Below are 24,657 nucleotides of genomic sequence, written 5' to 3'. Positions count from 1 at the left end.
GTTCTTATGGATGGTGTTGGTTTTGGCGAGTGAGTTTATAGTATAAATGAATTTACGTTTGCTTGATTCATTTTTGCAAATGACCCTGCACAAGCGTGGGGCCACAGAGCCATCTCTATTTTTGAGCTCTCGGTCAATGCGGGAAATGTCAAGTATTTCATCAGCGGAGATGGTTGATGCTTGATAATTTCTGATGATGTTTCGGACAGTTGTGATGTCATCATTGACATTGATGTCTTCTAGACCAAATAAGATGGCGTTTGGGCGTTTCCGTTCACGCTCAACGGCTTCTCTGATGAGAATTGGGATATCAATATTTGTCTGGGTTGTGTTTATTTGTGGATTGGGTTGTGGATTGGATTGTGGTTGTCCTGCTCCTAGGTCCTTCAGAATATAGGCCAACCCCTTCCTTGTGACAGCCTCTCAAGTACTGGAAGACTGCTATCATATCATCCCTAAAAACGATTTCCAATGAGTCCTCACTGAGGAGTAAGTTTTAAAGTCATTCAGCACGTTCTACAATTAATGAGCTGTGACATTTGTCCCAATTTAATGAAAAGTATAGAAGATTTGTCCTTGATTACGATGACCAACCAAAATATTATGCGGCTGATGCTACAATCCACTGATAATTTCTCATATTTTGTGCTAATTTCCCATTAATCTACGAACGTAGCTATTTCTTCTATAGTCAATATTGTTGGATCGTTCTGATATGATTCATAATGGCTATCCAAACTTGATGAAGGGACATTTTGCTTTATTCAACACCTCTATCTAAGCGAACTTTGGGATGCTGTATGAAAAACTGTTGTAACCTCACTTTTAACCAAATGTGGCAGCTATACACTTCAATCATCAGAACTAGCTTTTTCATTTGGAACCCATCAAGACAGTAGTCGTGCCTCAACATTTCTTATGAAAGCATCAAGGTGAACACGTTACCTCCTTGTGATGAAGTGTCTTGTCAAGGAAGGGAATATTATCTCCTTGACCAAACAGCTATGTCAAGATGAAGTGCTCCCCTATATACATATACATCATATACTGTACATTATTTCAAAATGATAAAGTAGAGTCTTGCCAGAGAGAACTGTTGGCCTCACATCAAGCAAATCTATACTTGTCTACTTTGTTAAGGATTATAATCATCACTACAAGGGAAGGGAAGGGAAGGGAAGGGAAGGGAAAGGAAGGAAAAGGAAGGGAAGGGAAGGAAGGGAAGGGAAGGGAACAGACCAGAAGGGAAGGGAAAGGAAGGGAGGGAAAAAGGAAGGAAACGGAAGGAAAGGAAAGGAAACGGAAGGGAAAGGACAGGAAAGGAAAGGAAAGGAAAGGAAAGGAAAGGAAAGGAAAGGAAAGGAAAGGAAACGAAAGGAAACGAAAGGAAAGGAAGGGAAGGAAAAGGAAAGGGAAGGGAAGGAAGGGAAGGGAAGGGAACAGACCAGAAGGGAAGGGAAAGGAAGGGAGGCAAAAGGAAGGAAAGGGAAGGAAAGGAAAGGAAACGGAAGGGAAAGGACAGGAAAGGAAAGGAAAGGACAGGACAGGAAAGGAAAGGAAAGGAAGGGAAGGGAAGAGAAGAGAAGGGAAGGGAAGGGAAGGATATAAAAATAGATATCCAACTAACTAATTATAAGCCCATTTTAATAACATTTTAATATCTCCCAATTATTATTTCCTAATTTTACATCCCTGAAAAAGATATACTTGACAGGGGGGGTGGACACCGATATTCTGACAAGCTTTCAACATAGGTTATATGGACCCAAGGCATCTCATTTTAAATGGGAACAATCATATTAAGACATTGACACTAAATTGCGAGAAATTTAGGATTAAGGGAAATATCAAACATGTATTCAAAATATTAAGGGAGGATGAATTCTGAGTAGTATGGATTTTGATTGCAAACCACGAAACATACACTATCTGCTGCTTAGAAGAGATGGTGAATCAGTAGAGAATTTGGTAGAAAAATAATGCATAAATTCTCCCTATATGCAAGGGTACACAGGTAATCCTCAACTCACAACATTTCATTTAGTGACCAGGCAAAGTTACAACAACACTGAAAAAAGTGACTTACAGACATTTTTCACACTTACAACCATTGCGGCATTCCTATGATCATATGATCAAAGTTCAGATGCTGGTTCATACTTATGACGGTTGCAGTATCCCGGAAACATGTGATCATCTTTTGTGACCTTCTGACAAGCAAAGTCAATGAGGAAGTCAGATTCACTTAACAATCATATTACTAACTTAACAACTGCAGCGATTCACTTAACAATTGTGGTAAGAGTGGTCATAAAATGGGGCAAAATTCACTTAACAAATGCCTCATTTAGCAACAGAAATTTTGGGCACAACTGAGGTTGAAAGTCGAGGACTATTTGTATGGATCCCAGCTATCAGATTTATTTTATTTTTTTCATAGCGTGAATATGAATGTCTGGAAACAAATTCATGATCAGCAATCTTTTCATTTGCAATTTTGGCTCTCCACTTTCTAGAAGGTTTAAAAGGAATAGAAAACAAACCCAAACTATAGTGATGGACTTTCAAAATCAAATTGGTATAATACCTAGCTGATCACAGAATCTACCATAACTTTCCAAAGAAGAAAATCTGACGTTGACAGAAAAGCTTGAAGTCAGCATATGGAAGTGGCTGAGAAAGCAACTCAAAATCCTATTTTTAGGAGTCTATGGAGCTTCTTAGTCATCCAGGTCATGGTTGTCCCAAAGTCCAGTTGCCTTTTGAAAAAACACCTTTGGGACAATCTATGCCCGCAGCACCTGTGTTACATAGGCTTTACACCAGGGGTCTTCAAACTTGACAGTTTTAAGACTTGTGGACTTCATCTCCCAGAATTCCTCCTCCAGTCATGTTAGTTCAGGAATTCTGAGAGTTGAAGTCCACAAGTCTTAAACTTGCCAAGTTTGAAGACCCTTGCTTTACACAATAGAACACTATTAATTTTTATGCACGTATTTATATCCCACTTTTTTATTTTTATAAATAACTCAATATAGCAAACATAACATAATAGTCCTTCCTTATCCTATTTTCTCCACAACAACAATCTTGTGGGGTGACTTCTGCTGAGAGAGAGAGAGAGAGAGAGAGAGAGAAACTTTGCCCCAAATTCATCCAGTTTACTTTCAAGTCTAATGCAGGACTGGAACTCACGGTCACCCAGGACTGTTTTATGTGAATTGAATTTATTTGATTTTGGATTCAAATTGATCGCGTATTCAATTTTAGCCCTTGAAGCAGCTCATCTGAGTATTCCAGCAGTAGCAATTACACTATATTTCTGAATTTTCAGCTTACGTTACAGAAAATGGCTCTGCAATAGGTGCTCTAATCTCCTCTTTAAATGAGTTAATAGAATGTCCTGGACATGAATTTCCTCTATTTTGTGCTTCCTGAAGTACCACTCAGATGTAAAGTCTAGGGACATGATTGTTTCTGACTCTTTGCAATGGGACAACCAGTCAATTTTAATGAAAATGTATGAATTGCCAATATCCTGGCATATACCATTATTTAGCTATGACAACTTACCATATTTTTCGCTCCATAAGACACACCTAGGTTTAGAGGAGGAAAACAAGAAAATAATCTGAACCAGAGCCTATGAGGACTACAGAAAGGTGTCCTTCCATGTGCTAGCTCTGCCTATTGACTCCTGCACTGTGGAAAAGAGACAGAATAAGTGGGCAATGACAAAGACAGGTGGGGTTCAGCACTGTAAAAGGACCCCACTGTCATGGCCCAGCTGCTATTCACCAAAGGACTGGCACCAGTCCACCACTGGAGACCCCTGAGGTAATACACTTCATGGTCTGTGACACCATATTTGCTCCATAAGGTGTACAGACATTTCCACCCACTTTTTTTTGGGGGGGGGGGGAGTGTATCTTATGGAGCAAAAAATACAGTAATTAAAGGAAATCAGTTAAGATATCTAACCTTTAATCCCACCCACCCACCCAAAAGCAGACATGAAAGACCATGTGGAATAAAATACGTGCAAAAGAGTCTTAACCAAAAGTCAACCAACTAAAGCGGGAGACAAAAATCCACTACCATCATCTATTATATTTCTTTGGTTGCAGAAGCAGCTCTGGTATCATCATCACCATCATGTTTTTCTTCCCCCATTTAATTGTTTTGTTTTATAAATATATTTGTTCCAAATCTGTGATGCAAATGGAATTCAGTGCCCAGAGGTATTTAAAAATAATTATAAATTGTGACAGTATAACTGAGTTAGCTTGGCATGTAGGCACTCAGGAGCTTCCAAATTTGAAAATCAATTGCTTAATTTATCCTTCCCAATTTTGGAAATTCTCCTCTACCGTGAGAAGGACAACAGTAGGATTTACATTAAAAGAAGTAGAAACACGTTTGATTGTAATAACGTATGGTTTCTTCTTCTCTTCCAAGTCTGGTATGTTAAAGTCCTCATTGTCACCTACTACTCTTGTATATGCACAATGCTGTAATATGCATGACTGTTGACTCATTTGCACAAAAATATAACCCACTACAGCAGCTGTGTCAAACTTGATTTCATTGAGGGCAGTATCAGGGTTGTGTTTGACCTCAGAAAGCCAAGTGGATGTGGCTGGAGTGGGCATGGCCAGGGCAGACGTTGCCAGCTCTACATCCTGCAGCCCACATGTGGCCCTCCCAGGCTCTGTTTTCTGCTATGATGGTCTCCTGCAGCTCTTTGCCAGTGAAAACAGAGCCCAGGAGGGCTGCACGCAGCCCTCCTGAGCTCCTTTTTCGCTGGCAGAAGCACCGTGGGCCAGACCTTTGATGTTTCCAAGGCGACCCCATGGGCCGGATCCAGGCCGCGGACCTTGAGTTTGACACCCCTGCACTACAGAAAAGGATTGATTCCACAGTACTTTGTCCCCAATTTTTAATTATCTTGCTTGATGAAAATATTTTGGACAGTCCAAAGGCTGCATCATTTTGTATTTGCATGACCTTAGAGGGCTACTCCTTCTATATGGATTTTTATGCTTTATTTTTCCCCTCCCAGTTAACATAGATTATGTTTGCTTTTAAGTAATAATAATGATGTTTTATCTCCACCACAAGCTTAGTTGAATTACAGATCATGGCACAACATTATTGGTTTGACACCAAAGGAAGCTCTTCATTTACAGCCTCCTTCTCATTCCACAGCATAGCTTTGGTGCATGTAAATTTTGTGAAAGTCTTATTCAGATTAATGCCAACATTGTGTGATCAACTGCAGTGCCATTTTCTAGATGAATCAAATCTAATGGATGTCTTAGGGACTGTCCCCAGAATCACCCTCAGTATTATAAGAAAATAATGCATTCACTTCACTTATACTCAAAATATTTTTAGATTAATATGCCTGTCACAATTCTTGACTATAGCTGGTGCAGTACAATAATTAATGAATAAGTTAGTTGCTTTTAATGTTCCATGGTTTGGTGATATACAGCTTGCACCTTCTCAGAATTTTTTAGAGTTATGCTCAGATGAGCAAGCCCCTGATATATTGCTTCTTTGGTAAGAGTATAATAGCAAAGAACAATTACTTACTATATGAGGATGGCATTTTATCAATGGAATTTCCATTAAGTTAGCCCTCCATCTTGTTAATATTGTAGTCTTTTTTTTCCCCTAGACCTTGACATCATTATATTTTGTCACCAAAGCAGGAAAATCTTTGAACTTTTAAGGTACCTTTGATGTGACTATTTGTTTCTAAACTCTGTTTCTTTTAGCATAAGAAACTGATTCTTACCACAATCTCTGATTAAATATTTCAAAAGGTTGCAGAGAAAATCACAGGGCTTTATGAAGACCATGAAGATCAATGACTATACATTTATAAATGTATCATGAATATTATTATTTTTTCGTAAAACAAAGCTGTGCTTGTCCAATACTAACCTTGTCATATATCCAAAGACAGAGCTACCCAGGTTCTAGATTATGACCAGATGGAAGATTTTTGGCTGGTCAAGAACTTATTTGTTTTGGGGGTAGCCGAAGAGTGGTAGGAACACATTGAGTGGGCCCAGGTTCCATGGGAATTCTTGGGGAAGTCTGTTTTAACTTCAAGATTTTAGCATTTAGAATTTGCATTTTTCAAAACAGCAAGAACTGTGTCTTCACCTCTTAGCAATCATGACTGAAGCAGCCAATGTTTGCTACATGCTACATGCAGCATTGAAAAGCAATTTTCTCATTCATGATTTAGACATAAGGGTATTTGCTAACAAAGATAATGACTTATTGTCACATAGTGAAAAGTATTTTATTTATTTATTTATTTTCTCTTTTGTTTTTTGTTTTTGTTTTTTTTAATCAAACAAAGTTTTCATTTTTTACAACAAACATACAAACAAAACAAAGAAACATAAAACCCTCTTTCAATTATATACATACAGTGTGTCAGTTGGTTACAATCCTTTGTGCTATCCTTTTTTTTACCATTACTCACAAGTTATATAAATTCTCACCTTATCAATCTAGCTTGTGCTGATGTAATATCAATTATTAAATATTCATTTGACTAAACTATTTTTCCATCATTTTATAAGAGATTCTAATTTTCATTATGATTTCATCTTATACATTCATCCAATATTTTATATTGTATTCTATATCAATCTATTAACTTTTATTGTAAGGTTTACTAATCTGTTTCTTTACTATGTCTTTTTGTCTAACCATTGATAAAATAAATCCCATATCATATAAAATTGTTTATCCTTTTGTTCTCTAATTTCAAATGTCAATTCACTCATTTTGGCACAGTCCATGATTTTCTTAATAATTTTCTCCTACATAGGTATTTTTTCATTTTTCCAATTCTTAGCAAATACAATTCTAGCTGTTGTTAAAACATTTACAATCAAATATTTCAATTCTTTACAATATATTTCCAGTATAATTCCCAATAAAAATATCTCAGGTTTAAAGTCTGTCACATAGTGAAAAGTATTAAATGGTGAGTTTCTTCATCTCCATTAGCTGTCCTCACATGCTCTACTTGACATTGTCAACCCATTCTATTGCTTAATTATTCTCACTTTCAGGAAATGTCTCATTAGTCCTAGGTTGCTTCTCTCCCTGATTAATTTCCATTAGTTTTAATTCATTTCTTCTTGTCCTGCCTTCTGGTGCTTTGGAAAATAGGTTGACCCTCATATATTGGAACACTCCGATCATGTCACCCAGAGACTTTCTTTTCACTAGACTAGACATATCCAATTCCTGCAACCATTCTTCATATGTTTTAGCCTTCTGCCCACTAATCGTCTTTGTTGTTCTTCTCTCCACTTTAGAGCAGGGGTGTCAAACTCATGGTATCACAATGGCATTATGTGATGCATTGCGATTTTTCCCCCCTTTCGCTAAACTATGTGTGGGCATGGCCAGTGTGTGACACATCCAGCCCACAGGCTACAAGTTTGACACCCCTGTTCTAGAGTCTCAACATCTTTTTTATATTGTAGCAACCAAAACTGGATCCATTATTTCAAGTGTGTTCTAGTTGTTGTTTTAAGTTGCGAAGTTGTGTCCAACCCATCGCGACCCCATTCCTCCAGGCCTTCCTGTCCTCTACCATCCTCCGGAGTCCATTTAAGCTCACACCTACTGCTTCAGTGACTCCATCCAGCCCCGTCATTCTTTGTTGTCCTCTTCTTCTTTTGCCTTCAATCATTCCCAACATTAGGCTCTTCTCCAGGGAGTCCTTTCTTCTCATTAGGTGGCCAAAGTATTTGAGCTTCATCTTCAGGATCTGGTCTTCTAAAGAGCAGTCAGTGTTGATCTCCCCTAGGACTGATGGTTTGATCACCTTGCAGTCCAAGGGACTCACAGGAGTCTTCTCCGGCACCAGAGTTCAAAGGCCTCCATTCTTTGGTGCTCAGCCTTCCTTATGGTCTTATCAAGGCATTATAAAATGGGATGACCCCATCTTTCCACATGATATGCCATGTACAGTTATCTTTTCAATATTTTTAGGAAAATTACAACCACACCCCAAGCTCGCATCCCAGACATTTCTAAGGAAAACCACCTACAAGTACTTTCTACCATTTAAAGTACCAAACACTTAACTACATGAATAAGCACATACTTAAATTTCTCCCACTGAATTAATCCTGAATTCATATTTCATACTTAGCCAGGTTAGTTGAAAACTAGTTGAAGAAATACAAGCTAATCTTGATGTGTCCTATTTTTGTGGCTTATTGTTCAAATATGGTGCACAATATGTATAGTGTGAATCTATGAACGATAATAATATAAGATAAAGAATAGTCATGATTCAGCCTGGATCCACTTAGCCTTAAACATTTAATCTTATTCATTATTTAGGTTTCATTTTTTTTCTTAAAGCCAAAGCACATAATAGTAATTCTATAGAATTTGTCATGCCTTGTGGGAATCTGTTATTGGTTTGCTAGGCAAATAAACACCCTGGGATGATTCTGTTTATTTCCAAGAAAAATTACAAAGTTCAAGTTTATCAACAAATTGATGAAAAGCTTTTACATTTTTATGCAATTCCAAGAATAATATTCCTTTAAGATATTTTCTTGTACAACCTTGAACCAAATTTCAATCACAGCAGTCTAATTATTTGAATATAATTCAGGATTTTACTATATGGAAAATTTCATGGTAATAGTAGCCTTTGAGCAAAGGAGTCACACATTAGCAAAGCAATTAGTCTTTTGTCAGTTTCCAAGGTCAGTGTTATTTGGCCTATTTCAATGGCTGTCTTTTGTCCATCAATACCATATATTTATTTTCAGAATAGATGGGGTTTGTCAGATATCCTCTCTCTGTGTGTGTCTCTTTCTCTCTCTCTATTTTAAATGATCTAATAGTTAAACACATTTCCCCCTAATTATTTAGATTTAAAAATTGTTTGTGTAAGCATTGACAGGTTCCATCCTATTTATTTAGGCATTTGCTCTGTCTGGTTGTAGATTTCAAGCCCATATCAATCTCTGCTATTTTGTTCAGGAAATGTTTAATACTCATTGAACCAAATGAACAATTTTTTATTCCACAGCATTGTACAGGATATGAGCCATTTTGATTATAGTAGACATTTTCAATTACCCCCTCCTTCCCCAAAAGAAAAAATAAAAGGACTGTTCAAACTCTTCTGTATCATAGAACATAACTAATATAACCAATAAAACAACACATATCAGACTGGATGAAATTACTAGTACAGAACTATTCCAAACCATATTCCAAAACTATTCCAAACCATATAAATATTTCAAAAAATTTAAATTTATTACTAACAAAATTATTTTCCCAGTTGCCCTCCCCAGTTAGATGTTAAGTGATATTGTTCTACTTTGTAGGACATATTGTGAATATGATGTCCAAGCTTCTTGCTAAACATTTGCATTACCCAGCATCAGAATTAAACAAAAGATCATAAGCCATAAATTAGACATGAAATTGGAGTAACAAGTTATTGCTTTCAAACAAGGCAATTCAAAGAGAAGAGAGAAAAACACAGAGAAATACGTTGGTTTTTTGCTCTTTATCCAGCTATAAAAATTGATAACTTTAGATGCACCTAGTCATTGATATCTTGCAACATTTTTTTTTCTCAGTTCAAAAGAAAAGTATTTTCCAGATACATCTATTCAACACTACAGGGTTTTGCACAGTGTGATTAAGAAGGTGGAACTGGGAAGGGAGTTTGCAAGCCACTAATTTAATTTTTCTTTTGTGTGGCATAGAGATAAGGATATTTTTGTTATGCCAGAATGTATGGTAGTTCAGGGATGAAGAAATGATTTAATTACACGCTTTACTCTTTGTTTTTGGCTTTAGGCAGAACTTTAGATAATTATGGATTACCTTCAAACTGCTTTGGGGATAGGAATAGAAATAGTGGCAGAGTAGAAGTGGCCAATTGCTATGAATGAATTGATGAATAGAAATTATAACTACATTTAGATGATATGCCAATTGTACAAATGACACACAACTGTAACTGAAAGTATTATTCTGATGAATCCCATGCCATTTATTCATTTCAAAGTACTAATTTACTATAATGCTATCTGCTAACTCTTTTACCTCTCTCTCTCCCCTCCAGGATACTTTCAAAACTTCTCCAGCTGGAAAGGTCCTTATAAAGATTTATTGTCTACACGTACAACTCTGAAATATGCCAGTGTGGCAAGGTAGATTAATCAACGGCATCTAAGTTCCTGCTGACTGTTTTAATGCAAAAGGGAAGGCCATCCAGGTGAAGAGGGAACCACACCATCAAACTAACTGCTAGTTATCATTTTACAAATGGCTGTGCCTAGTGCTTAAATCCTTCCCTGCTCCAAGATGGTACCTAATCTTATTCTGCTCTTTCCTTCACACAAGAAAGACTGAAATTTTAGGAGAGTTTTTGAGAAAGAGATTGTTGCTAGCCTCTTTAAATGTAACTTGTGTAACTTGGCTACTAGTAATCAGATGTTGGTGTGCTTTCATTTCATTGTCATTCAAGTCATACAGCATGCTCATTTCTGGTCATGCAGCTTCCAATCAACATTTTCTTAATGCTGGAAATATAGTGATAAGGCAATCCTTCTGTCCAATATTTAGTCTCCACCTCTTATCTGAATGTTCACCAAAACCTGACTTGCTTCCGATTTCGAATACACACTCAGTTGCTATGGAAATCAGGAATTTATTCAAAACAAAGGATTAATGTCCATGGACGTTCTTCATCATCCAGGTCATGGTAGTCCCAAAGGTGCTCTCCATATGGGTCTCCAATCTCTTCTTGAAAGCCTTCAGTGATGGAGCACCCACAGCTTCTGGAAGCAAGCTGCTCCACTGGTTAATTGTTTTCACCATTAGGAAATTTCTCCTTAATTGTAGGTTGCTCTCTCATTGATTAGTTTCCATCCATTTCTTGTTTTATCTTCTGGTGCTTTGGAAAACAGATGGTGATTTCCAAAGTGCCAGAAATTATCCACCTGAAATGGATAAAAATAATTGTACATGTAGATGTTTCAGACCAAGTGATGATGATATGGCTTAAGTATGTGCAAAATCATGACAGTAAGTGTGATGGCCTGGGGCGTGGCACAAAGGCAACACACACAAGAAGTGTCCCTTTAATACCTCCAACTTTGCCCCCAATGTCCAGGTTACCTTCGGCTGGAGAAAAAACTCTCCCAAGAACAGTCTTTAAGTGGAGGAAATTCAGTCCAAAAACAAAGTACATACAAACTGTAAATAAAAATCCACACAAAATCCACACTGCAGCAATTAACTTGACAGGGCAGGATAAGAAATTGCAGACTTGAAAGGCCAACAAAACACACACAGTTGGGAAGATGCCAGGAACCCAGATAAGCATCCACAATAACAGATAACTCATGATTTGCTCCCAACAACTTTGCTGAGCACAGCTTTCCTTTTAAAACACTGTGTTCCCAGCTGCGGCTAATGAAGGGAATCAAGGCCCTTTTCTCCTCCTAAGCCACACAACTCATGTTGCTCCCTTTTCTGTTCCTCCCTGTGTGCCCTAGGATGAAGAGGGGGTGAGCCTGGGTCTTCCTCCTAATTCCCTCTCCCTTGCTCTACCTCTCCCCTGATCTGCCCAGCTGGACTGAGCCCTTCCCCAGTTTCTTCCACAGCCAACAGAGCCATACTCCCACTCCCTGTCAGCTGCTTGGCCTCCACCTCTGAATCAGATTCCAATAGGGACATGACAGTAAGAATCAGGCTGCTGGAGCTGTGAGTTTGGAAAGGAAACAGGTAACAAAAACTCGATTTTTGCCTTTTGCATTTTACAAAAGGAGGCAGTACAGTGTGGACACAATAAATGCCATTCTTTATGGGATGTGGTATTAATAACTAAAGCAGAAGCCATTTCCACCAGTTTAGAGGAATGTCCAGGCACTGCAGTAAGATCATCTCCTAAAACATTCCAGTTATAGAGGTCATGGTATGATTTACAATATTTTCTTTAACACTATAAAGAAATGATGTTTCTTTATCATTGTAAAGAAATGAAGGGAATAACCTGTAACCTTGTTTTGTTCAGGGTTCTTCTGAGTTCCTTTGGCAATGAGCCCAAGGATTGCTATAATTGTGCATGCCGATAAAATATACTTTGTTTCAACTTTCTCCAATCATTTTGGATGCTTATTAAAGTGGGCATTTTTTCCCCACAACAACATTTACCTTGCTCTTTTTCTCAGTAAGTGGCCATACTTCTAAAAAAAGCAGTGCACATCAGTTCCAATTATGTATTACTTTTAAAGAAAATTTAAAGGACTTATATGAGTCATATTGTACATATGGATGAATGGAAAGAGACTTGGCAAGCAGCCAGGAAAACACATCCTTTTCACTAAGTACCACAGTGCCGTCCCAAGAAGTGGAATAAAATATGAATACAAGCAGTGTTAAGGTGTATGTGGTTTACACTGCCCTAAATATGTCTAATATAGATGCCCAAAGGGTAAGTGACCTCTTTCTTTTTCTAAACCTCTGGTGAATTATGGCCAGTACAGTGGCTCACTGGTTAAGACACTGGGCTTGTCAGTGGGAAAGCCAGCAGCCCAAGTTTGAGACCTGAGCTCCACATGATGGGGTGCATTCCCATCTTCACCTCAGCTCCTGCAAACCTAGAATTCGAAAGCATGCAAATGCAAGTAGATAAATAGGTACCAGTTCGGTGGGAAGGTAACAACATTCTGTGACATCATGCTGGCCACATGACCACATAAATGTCTTTGGACAATGCTGGCTCAATGGTTTTGAAACTAAGATGAACACCACTCACTATAGCTGGCAATGACTAACAGAGTAAAATACACACCTTTACTCTGGTGAATTATTTTGAAATGTTTGATTGTTATATGTATCCCCTATGGATCTCAAAGAATTCACATATACCAAAATGACTTTGGGGATCACTGGCATATAAAAAGCCAAATAAAATTCCCACTCTTCTATGTAATTGCTGTATATACAGGGGTAAAGTAAGTGAGACTCAGCTCTGCGTTCTTCCATCTATTCAAATTAAAGTTTCTAAGGGAAATTGAATTGGCTAACATATTAAAGATCATTGTGACTGTCAACACTCATATTTGAATTTAATGACTTTATACAGTGCAAATTAGTTGCAGATTGAAAAGATAATGAACCACTGTTTTTTTTCCTTTTTAAAAAAATATTACTTTTCTTTTGGTTCGTCTGAAGCTGATAAGTATTGGCTTTCCAAGGTATACAGATGGCATGTTTGGTAAATCAGAAAATAGTTTAGCATGAATAGTGGCTCCTTTTAATTTGTAGTGTCAAAAGTTTGCACACTTCACTTGATGGGGATGGTTAAGCAGTTTCATATGGTATAAAGGAAAATATGTAGTTAAGAGTATGAAAGAATAATAATTTTGATTATTGGGCAAACTATTTCATTGTTTTAACACAAACATGATTAGAAATCACTACTCAACACAGCACACTGAAAATTAATTGTGTAAAGACATTATTTTTCATCCCCCAACCACCACTTCAGTTAATCTTGGTTGAAAGAAATGGGTAGAAAAAAACAGGAGTGGGCTTCAAAACTTTCGGCAAAGGGTTCTCTGCCTGGTTGTTGGGTGGGTGTGGCCCATGGTGGGTGTGGCCTAATCAGCCTCCTGCACCATGGTGGGGGGCATTTTTGCCCTCCCCAGGCTCTGGAGGCTTTTCTTGAGCCTCCGGGAGGGTGAAAACGACCTCTCCAGGCTCTGGAGGTTCTCTAGAAGCCAGAAATAAGCCCATTTCTGGCCTTCCTGAACTTCTGGGAGGCCCATTTTTTGCCCTCCCCAAGTCTCCGCGTGCGCCCTGCATTTACCTACATCCAAAATGGGCCGCGTGGGGACTCCTGGGAGAGATGGTGTAGGAGGGGCAGGACCAGCCAGGAGTGAGATTTGGGGGTTCTCTGAACTGCCCAGAATTTTAGCTAGTGGCTCTCTTGAACCCCTGCGAACCCCCAGCAGCCCACTCCTGGAACCATCAAGCATACAGTGGTATCCAGCAGGAAACAGGCATCAGATTTCTGTTCTTCAATGTTTAGAAAAATTCTAGCAATTGAACCAGATAACCCAGATAACAATCACCATGCTTGAAGGAACAAATATAATTTTGAATTGGAAACCAAAGAGCTGAAAAGTAGAGAAATTGTGGATTACAAGGGGTTGGTCAATAGGTGATTTAACAGGGCTTTTAAAGGTGGGAGATACAATAGCAATAGCACTTAGACTTACATACTGCTTTACAGTGCTTTACAACCCACTCTAAGCAGTTTCCATTGTCAGAATATTGCCCCCAACAGTCTGGGTCCTTATTTTACTCACTTTGGAAGGATGGAAGGCTGAGTCAACCTTGAGCTGTTCAGTATCAAACTCCTGCCATCTAACTACAGATATATGACTTCTCTATAGCAATCATTATCTGCAATGGTTGTCATGCCTCCATTGGAGTCTGAGGAGGAAGACGAACAGCTGACAGGGAGCAGAGGAGTGGTTCCGTTGGCTGTGGAGGAAACTGGGGAAGGGCAAAGACAGGCTGGGAAGAGCAGGGGGGAGATAGAACAAGGGAGAAGGAGTTCAGAAGACCAAGGCCCACCCCCTCTTCATCCTAGGGCACGCAGGGAAGAATGGAGAAGAGAGCAACTTGGGTTGCATGGCTTACAAGGAAGGAAAGGACCCTGATTCCTTCACAAGGCACACCTGGGAAGGGAGTTTAAAGGAGAGGCAGTTGCAAGCTGTGTTTGCTGGGAAAAATTTTTTATCTAAACGTTTATCTAAATGTTGACTGCTGCTCCTCCCAACTGGTTTGATTTACTGCCGTGTTACTTCACTTCTGGAACTCCATATCTTGCTCTGCCAGATTTATTACCTTATTTTGCCTTGTTGGATTTATAATTTAAAGTTTTCAGTTTACATCATTTGGACTGGAATATCTGCAGCCAAAAGCTGGTGCATGTTCATGGGAGAGTTTTTCCTGTAGACTGGAAGGTAACTGGGTCATTGGGAGCAAAATTGGAGCTAATAAAGAAACTCATTCTTATTCTCTGGCTGTGTTGGCTTTGTGTCACAGCCCCGGTCATCACAGTTGCACATTGCCTCTTATGTCTTGCAGTTCATGTATCCTGGTCCTGAGGAGGGGCCACTGCTTCAGGACATGATGGAGGCATGATGATTAAGCATGACATTATCACTATAGAAACATAAAAATAGAGAATGCTATTTTTAGAATGAGAGTCATGTCTAGTAGGAATGTCGTGATTATGTTAAAGTGGTTTGTTGGTAGAAATTGTTGGACTAATGTGATTCAACCATACTATGAACAATGACATTGACTAGGAGTCATGCCAATCATAGCAAAAATGCAGGAAGGAAGACTTAGATGGTACAGATATGTGGTAAAGAAGACTAGGTAGGAAGGACAGCCATGTGTCTGGACCATGATGGCCAGCAACCCTATGGCAGACCCAAGAAAAGATGGATGGATCACATCAAGGAGTACATGAAATACATTGGTATAACCCCAAAGAACACCTGGATTGATCCAAATGGAGTCAGCTTGGCCAACAAGAGGGCCCTGCCATATTGCAAAAATAACACTAGGAAGAAGTTTGTTGGAGAAATCTCTGGGCGTTAGGATAAAATAAGACACATAGCCTTAAGCGTTCTATGTAAAATTTAGTGACAAGGTTAGATTTAGCATTAATTTTTAAGAGTTAGTTGTAGTCTTACATGTATGTTATAATCAACATAGCTTGCCAATATAACATTTATAGTAAATATTTCTGGTTTTGTTACAGTTAAGATTGGATTCCCTTGATGACTTTGTTGAATTTAGCAATAGAATAGAATAGAATAGAATAGAATAGAATAGAATAGAATAGAATAGAATAGAATAGAATAGAATAGAATAGCTTTATTGGCCAAGTGTGGTTGAACACACAAGGGATTTGTCTTGGTGTAAATACTCTCAGTATAAAGAAATGATCGTTAACATTCGTTAAGAATCAAGAATCATAACGTACAATCAACAATCAAATCATTCTAGGAAACAGTCAATATAAATCGTAAGTATACAAGCGATAAAGCTACAGTCATATAGTCACAAGTGTGAGGGGATGGGTGATAGGAGTGATGAGAAGATTCATAGTAATAGTAGTGCAGACTTTGTAAATAATTTGGACAGTATTGAGGGAATTATTTGTTTAGCAGAGTGATGGCGTTTGGGAAAAAACTGTTCTTGTGTCTAGTTGTTCTGGTGTGCAGTGCTCTATAGCATTGTTTTGAGGGAAGGAGTTGAAAGGAGTTTATGTCCAGGATGTGAGGGGTCTGTAAATATTTTCACAGCCTTCTTTTTGACTCGTGCATTATACAGGTCCTCGATTGAAAGCAGGTTCCCAAAACTTTAACCTTCGGCTGTCTACTATTGACCTCACACCTTTCCTAAAAGGGCTGTAGGAAGCGTGCATAAGCACACCAACGTGCCTACCGTCCCTGTCCTATTGTTTCTTTTACATTTTTTTTATTTTTCTTATATGTATCCACGTATTCATAACTATGTTTTTACTAATACCTTGTAAGCAATTGACAAATCAAATAAATAAATAATTGGTTTTTTTTTCTGCAGTCCTAATTACTCTCTGAAGTCTGTATCTGTCCTGTTGGGAGGACTAGCTTTACTATCCCTTTCTTTGGCTAGATTTATGTTGCAGTGAGGACTGTGTTCCTGGGTATCTTGAGATTAAAGTTGAAATGTATTGTTCCTGTTACCTTTACAATGAGTTAACATGCGTAGAAATACTCTGGTTGATGTTGAGGGAAGAATGTGCCTTTAGGTAATGTTTAGGATATTTATTTCTATTGGCATTCCAGTGAAATTATGGCTTCAGTTAGGCCATGATTCTGAAAATCTGTACAATTAATTATAACACCAGTTTTGATGGGTAGGAATAATCTTAGATTTGGGAAATGGTGAGGATTGTGTCCCTGGGTAATACTTACTGTAGGTTAAATATATATCCTAACATTTCAGCGAAACAATAGTGAACACTGGGTCTTTCTATGCTATATTGTGAAATTTATTGTGAGCATTCATTTCAGAGTGAATTGTTGTGTTTAACAGTAGTCTTAAAATTTATGCTACTGTGGGGATTTGCTTTCTGGAGTAACCTTGAACATATATATTTCTATTGTTGTAAGGATAAGTTGGATATGGGGTTAGGGTTCATTGAGTTCTATTGTGAAATTTATTGTGAGTGTCAGCTCTAGATCAAGCCAAAGACACTTGGGAAAACCTCTCAGATTTATGTGCAAAAAGATCCATAGTCCCCAAAGTGCATCTTTTCAGAAAGCTATGCAGTGGACATATGTAAGAATGGGAAAAGCTAAATCTAAACCACACTAAAGCTCTTTTTCACAAGCAATTAGACCATAAATTTCATGGAAGCCTAATCTTAACATTTCCCTTCACTGCAGCTAATATAGAAATACAGTAGATACCATCAAATAATAATAACCAATAAAGCATACCTTAAAACTAATCCTGTTTAATTTTCAGAATAAAACTAAAGAAATCAGAATAGAAAGATAGATACAGAGATAGATATAGGTCAAAATTACTGTATAGAACTGCCCATATCATCGAAGGTGACTCTGAGAAGGATATAAGAAATAGGTAAAACCACATACAAAAAAAACAACAAAAAACCCACAGATACATTAAAAAAATCAGATCTATTTGGCAATGCTATAAATTTCAGAATATAGCTAACTCATATTAAACCTTCCCCTTTTATTTCAATTTGTAGACAAAAATTAGGATTAGTTTAGGATGTTCTTTTTCTATGTTTAGTGGAACACTTTCTTATCAGCTTTGGAGGTGTGTGCTTCCCATGTTAAGACCGAGAAGATATATTTCTAAAATAATTAGATGAAGCTATGGTTAGGGATAGGATTGGCTTCCTGTAAGTTTTTAAAAGTCAGTGGATACTTTTCTTTGGTTAAAACTGCAATATTCCACTGCAGTATTCCAAGTCTGGTCTTACTTGTTTACAGTGTTAACATTAAAAATGAAGACATTTATTTGTTCATGAAAGAAGACAGTCAGCCATTTTACCCAAGTTGGAAAATTTGTCAAATAAACTTGTTCAACTTAGTAAGATCTTCTATTTAAAGACTCTGCTGCAAATAACATCAGCTTTTAAATATTTGAGATGACTTAAAACTTCCAAATGTTTCTTTGATTCTCTTATCCTTTTCACATTATGGGGTAAGTTTCTTTCAATATATTCTATTGACCCAAAACATATGTTAATAAGACTCTAATCATAGAATACATAGAGTTGGAAGGGCTTTGGAGGTCTTCAACTCCCTGCTACAACAGGAAACACTATACCATTTCAGACAAATGATTGTCACTCTCCCTTTGCAAACCTCCAGCAATGGAGCACCCACAACTTCTGAAGGCAAGCTATTCCATTATATGATGATTGCTCTCATCATTAGGAAATTTCTCCTTGGTTCTAGGATTGCTCCTCTCCTTGGTTAGCTTCCAACCATTGTTTCTTATTTTGCCTTTTAGTGCTTTGGAAAATAGTTTGAAAACCCCCTCCAATCTTTCTAGGGGCTCATCAAATATTGGAACAGTGCTATCATGTTACACCTGGCCCTTCTCTTCATTAGACTAGACATATCCAATTCCTGTAACCCTTCTTTGTATGTTTTAGCCTCCAGACTTAAAATAATTTTTGTTGCTCTTCTCTGCACTTTTTTCAGAGTCTCAAGTTTTATATATATATTACTATATTACTATACTGTACTTTACTGTACTGTACTGTATAGTACTACTGTAAAACTAGAATCTAGAGCCGTGGTGGCACAGTGGTTAGAATGCAGTACTGCAGGTTACTTTTGCTGACTGCCGGCTACCTGCAATTTGGCAGTTCGAGTCTCACGGGGTCAAGGTTGACTCAGCCTTCCATTCTTCCAAGGTCAGTAAAATGAGGACCCAGATGGTTGGCGGAAATATTCTGTCTCTGTAAACCACTTAGAGAGGGCTGTAAACCACTGTGAAGTGGTATGTAAGTCTAAGGGCTATTGCTATCTTTTGTAGGATGCAAATTACAATCTTGGATGTGTGTTTGTATGTGTGCCTATGTATAGTAAGGCACAATCAGATATTATTTCAACATTGCATATTTTATACAAATTGAACAAAAATCATTTCATATTCAGAGAGAAAAGAAAAGAAAAAAGTATAAAAAAGCTTACTAGTTCCTGTTGACATGATTTTGTGATACATTTACTTAGAAAAAGCAACAGTTCAAAATGACATGCTTCAAATTGCATAGTATCCGGTTATCATAAAGTAGGAAGCTAAGATTTCCCAAGAAGAGCAAAGGTCAACCTACTTTAGCCAAGAGGCTGCACTATTTAATTCTGCTAATAAATAAAAGCCTATGTGGGTTGCCAGGGAAGTTTTTGGTTATGTGATTCAAACTACATTTTGTGGGCTATTCCTTGGCCTGACTAGGAAAAAAATCATTTCCACCCAGAACGAAAGAGACTTCTAAAACCCAGTCATTTTGCTGCATGTTTTTTCTTATAGTTGTAGGGGGAAAAATAGGATATCTTGCAGCATTTTGCCTTTTTAAGCTATTCAGCCACAAGACTTTTAGATTAGGCAGAGGAGAGGTTCATAGGGATAATTGTGGAAGCAGTGTTAGACTGTACAGCACCCCAACCTAATAATCAAAAAAGGAGATGCTTTTCCTTTTGTTACATTGTCACATGCTGAAAGAATGAGTAAGTACCACAAAATAAAGTCATCCTAGTGTTGTTTTTGCTTGACTCCCTGGGAGGTGTCACACACAGAGTCTCTTCCTTAGAAAACTGCCTTAAAGATTGTCATAGCTTTAAGAGACAAAATATATTTTTTAAAAAGTATCCACTACTGTGAAATAATTGTTATTTAGTACTTAATTGACCTATGAAACTGAGACCTGGTTAAACAGTTGATCCTGCAAGAAAATCTGATTCTGAGAATGCTGTAGCAAGCAGAGGCATTCTGGGAATAACTTAAGAGCCTACGGCTTTGGGGTGATGGGTAGCTTCATTAATAAAGTGTGAACAGCAGATAATGAACAGATACCTTAGTAGTTCTGTGTAGGATTGATCAGAGCACAAAAAAGATGGCTTTAATGTACTAGCAACTCGTGGATTTCTAAAAAGGAGAAAAAACCTTAGTAATGTGGAGGATGGCTGAATAAACACAACATTACACTATTTGTGGTAAAAGCAATCTAAAGTTGCTTTGCCCAGCAAAAAGATTGACTAATGTATTTCAAATATTAAGGGTGTTGTTCTGTGCTTAGTACATGTTAGTCTGTGTATAGCTCGACATGCAGCTAAACCCTCCAATAAAACAGACCATGTGCGTAGATCTAGATGCCTTATTGAAAGAACAGGATATGGCAAAACTGGGGAAAATAGGAATACATGCAATGAGAACTAAATACATGACAGAATTGACATAACAATTAATAAATACAAGCAATCTAAATCTTACCAGCGATGCTCTGTGTGTGGGATGTGGGTTTATCCTTGGATGAACATGTGCCACAGATTAGAATAGATTCTTCTTTGTGCTTCTGCCTCCTCCAAATGCTAAAGGAAAATGGAGTGTGGCTTCCCAGCATGCACTTGTGTGTGTGTGAAAAAGAGTGAGGCTGATGGGTAAAGGGTTGTATCAGCTTCAAAACAATATAATTGGTATTGTCCTTCTGGCCACTAGATGGGGCTAGAGAGCAACAACAGTATTTATAAAAAATGTATGCTGGGGCATGACAGATGTCATATTTGCAAATAGGCTCATGTGGGTGTTTCAAAGGCTATCTGTGAGTATGTGTGTGTGTGTGTATACTATCTTGGTAGCGGTCCCCATGCAGGTATTATCTCTCCACACTTGCCCACTTGCAATTGGCTAATCAGTTGCAAAGATGCTGTGCTAAGCATTTTCCTCACTATGTTTTGGAGGGAGTTAATATAAAGGTGTGCTCAGGCAGTGCTACACTGCATTTTTCACCCAAGTGTTATTAATGCTTATGAGATGTGATTGACAAGGTAACCAGCACAATATTGGGGTTTTAAAAACTTTAATATCTATGTACAATCTGTACTTGTTTTTGTGTCTTGCTTGTAATGTTGTCCATATACCAGCAGCCCTTTTTAAAAGATTTCCACAGCCATTTTATCTTTTAATTGGCAGCTCTGCTTGTAATCAGAGTTGGTTATAAGATGGGTAGCTATATAAATGTTTTAAATCAGGGGTGTCAAACTCATGTCATCACAGTGGCATCAGGTGATGTCTCACGACGTTTCCCCCCTTTGGTAAACTGGGCGGGGGGGGGGAATGGCCAGCAGGGCCAGCAGTTTCACAGCCCTGTTTTAAATGAATATGTGAGCAAAAATATTAACCATTAGCAATATAGGGTGCATTGGTAAATCTCTAACTTGATCTTGCCAAGTTAGTGGACTGTCTGGGCCTAAGGAAAAATAATCACCACCAGAAAGAGTTTGTTTTTTTTAAACAAAACACAGAAGGGATGTGTTAACTTAAAGATACATTAACAAGATTATTTGTTCTCTCAGCCATATTATTTACGGTCTGAGTAACCCAGAGGATTTGTTTAAACAACAGATTCTAAATGAGGCAAATTTTTCAGTAGGTGAGAGCAGAGCTATATTTCCAATGCTACCTGTGAGGATTTATTTTATTGTATTAAAAACACTTTAAAGATTATCATCTTGGTTTATTTGCATTCTAATGAGGGTTTTTTTCGCCATGGTTTCATGACTAAAATATATTTAACTCAGTAGGACATTTCTGTGAAAGGCAATACAGTTCTGAGGTCTCAGCCATAACAAATGATCAGTTAGCAAAACAAACTTTAATTGATGATTTAAAAAAACAGGATAGAAATGAAGTGCATACTTGCATAGATAAACAGAAGTTTTGTTTAACTGCATATATCTATGAATGGTGTTATTTATTATGTCTTTCAGTTTTTAAATCATTCCTGATACTGAGGTATTGAACATGAGTTAGAACCAGAGGGGGTATTCAGCAGATTCTGACCAGTTCTGGAGAACTGGTAGCGGAAATTTTGAGTAGTTCAGAGAATCAACAAATGCCACCTCTGACTGGAGATTTTACATATCCTTCCCCTGCCACGCCCACCCAGCCATGCCCACAGAACCGGTAGTAAAATAATTTGAATCCCACCACTGGTTAAAATGTTCCATTAAGTTAATCTAGGATTTTTGCTTAGTAAATAATTGGTTAAAAACAAGCATTTATTTAACAAAAGGAGGTCTGCTTGGCTCCTGGAAAAACAAAGAACATATTCAAATATTTTTGTTACTTCTATGCTAAAGAGATTGGTTTTAATAATCCATTTACCAAAAACATTTCAGTTCAATATATATTATAAACACCCAACAATGGTAGATTAAAATTATTATAGCTATTAAGCCTTTTAGAAGCATTATGCAAATTTTCTTTTAACAGTAATAATTTCATACACCCGGAGTGATTGAATGTGAAATTATTTTAATAAGGAAAGAAAAGACAACTTTCCTTAATAAAACAATAGGTTAAATCTGTACTTTTCACAACTTAATCAGTCTATAATTAAAATTTTTCATTTAAGCCAAAAGAATTGGGCTAAACTGATGCTTCTAAAGGAATCAGAAAGAATGAGTAGGAAACATCTCAATCTGGAATACTTTTAAGTTATCTAAACAATAAATGCAACATCTTGTTGTACACAATGTGAATCACTTGATTCTTTATTATGCCTTAATAGACTCATAAATTTAAACTCTTTCATGATGTTCATTTCTTGCATATATTCCAAAGTAGAAATGTGATCTTTAAATTCTGTAAATGTCATTCCTCCATCATCGTAGAACTATGAGTTTCAAACTAGGGACACTGGTGGCAATTAATCTATATGAATTGCATAGGAACTGACTTAGTCTGCACTTTCTGAATTAATGTGTCAAGCTGCCTGTTTTTATCTTTTGGATATGACAATTCTCCAGATTTTTGCACTGCGGTTTCCAGCTCTAAAAACCATGTCAAAATATTTTTGATATGCATCCACTAAGTTAAAATGCATACAGAAAGGACTCTTTTGCACACAAATCTTTATGGACTTTTTGGGAGCATGTGTGTGTGACATTTTGGGGAAATATAATGTGGAATAAAATGGAACCAGATTTTTTTTAAGTGGACTAATGGAGGCTATTGCTCCTGAGCCCACATAGACAGGAGGAGAGTCAAATACATATTAGCACAGTATTTGAAAGTATCAGATAAATTATTATTTTTCTCTCTCCCTCTGTCTCCCTCTTCCCCCCTCTCTCCCTTCTTCCCTCTCTTGTTTACTAGACCACTTGAATCTGAAATCAGAGATGAAATTATCATGGTGTCTTCAGACCTCTCAGAATCTTAAAACTATTTTAAAGAATTTTAAATTCATATGACTCTCACTGATCTTTATTATTGTCAGCTGTTAATCACACTTATAAATTGCAAAACAAAAAGAAAATAGTGAACTTAGCAAAGTAAAAAGAATATTAAGCAAAAGACTTTGGAAAAGAAGAATCATTTGCCTAAATTTGACATCCATCATTGAGGGTATTTTAAGATTGTTTCTCTGCAAATGGGGAGGATTATGCAAAGATAGAGAAATGAAACCAATTTGTAATCTGTGTAACAAATGTCTTGGCTTTGGATGCTCATAAACTGAACAGGTAAATACTCTAGAGTACTACTGCTATCCCAAGTTTATTTTATTTTATTTTGTTATTTTATGAAAATCTGCTCCTGAATTTATATACTCCTTCCCAAAAGAACAGAGATATTTTAAATTATGTAGTGATAATTCAGAGATTATACTGGGATTAATTCTAGAACTTCCCTGGCATTTTTGGACCAGAACCATGTGTCTAGACCAGGCCAAGTCTAAAAATGCCAGGGAATTTCTAGAAGCCTAGCACTCTGACAAAACATCCATCAGCAGACACATAGACATTAACAACTTCTGCAGACTATGCAAAAGAGACAACCAGCTGCAAACAGAAAAAGACTCCAGCACCTCTCTGCCAATAATCAGCACTTGGAGCAACACAGATGAATGCCAAGGTTAATGTTATGCCCCCGTCAGAGCCTGAATCTGTGGGGGAAGATAAGCTGGAACCTGAGCTAACAGAGATTGAGAGGGCAGCTTCGTTGTCTTTGGAAGAAAATGGGGGAAGGCCAGGAACTTTTAGGATCAGGACAGATTGTAGGCAGGGAGGAACAGAAGCAGGATGAACATGAGAGACAGAGCTCAGGCGAGGAGCAAGGACCACCCCCTCCTGATCCAAGAGAGTGGAGAGAAGGCATGAACCTTCTCTGGGCAGGCCACTCAGTTCATTTTTACACCTTGTTCTTCCAATGCTTGCATAGATTTAAGTTCACCCTTTTCATTCAATATCTCACCATATCTAACTGTTTGTTCCTTTTTATATATTA

Source organism: Notechis scutatus, chromosome 4 (genome assembly GCF_049901735.1).
Source record: "Notechis scutatus isolate UNSWTSFEM ecotype Mainland chromosome 4, rNotScu1.2, whole genome shotgun sequence".
Taxonomy (NCBI): Eukaryota; Metazoa; Chordata; class Lepidosauria; order Squamata; family Elapidae; genus Notechis; species Notechis scutatus.
Note: the sequence above shows the minus strand (reverse complement) of the source record.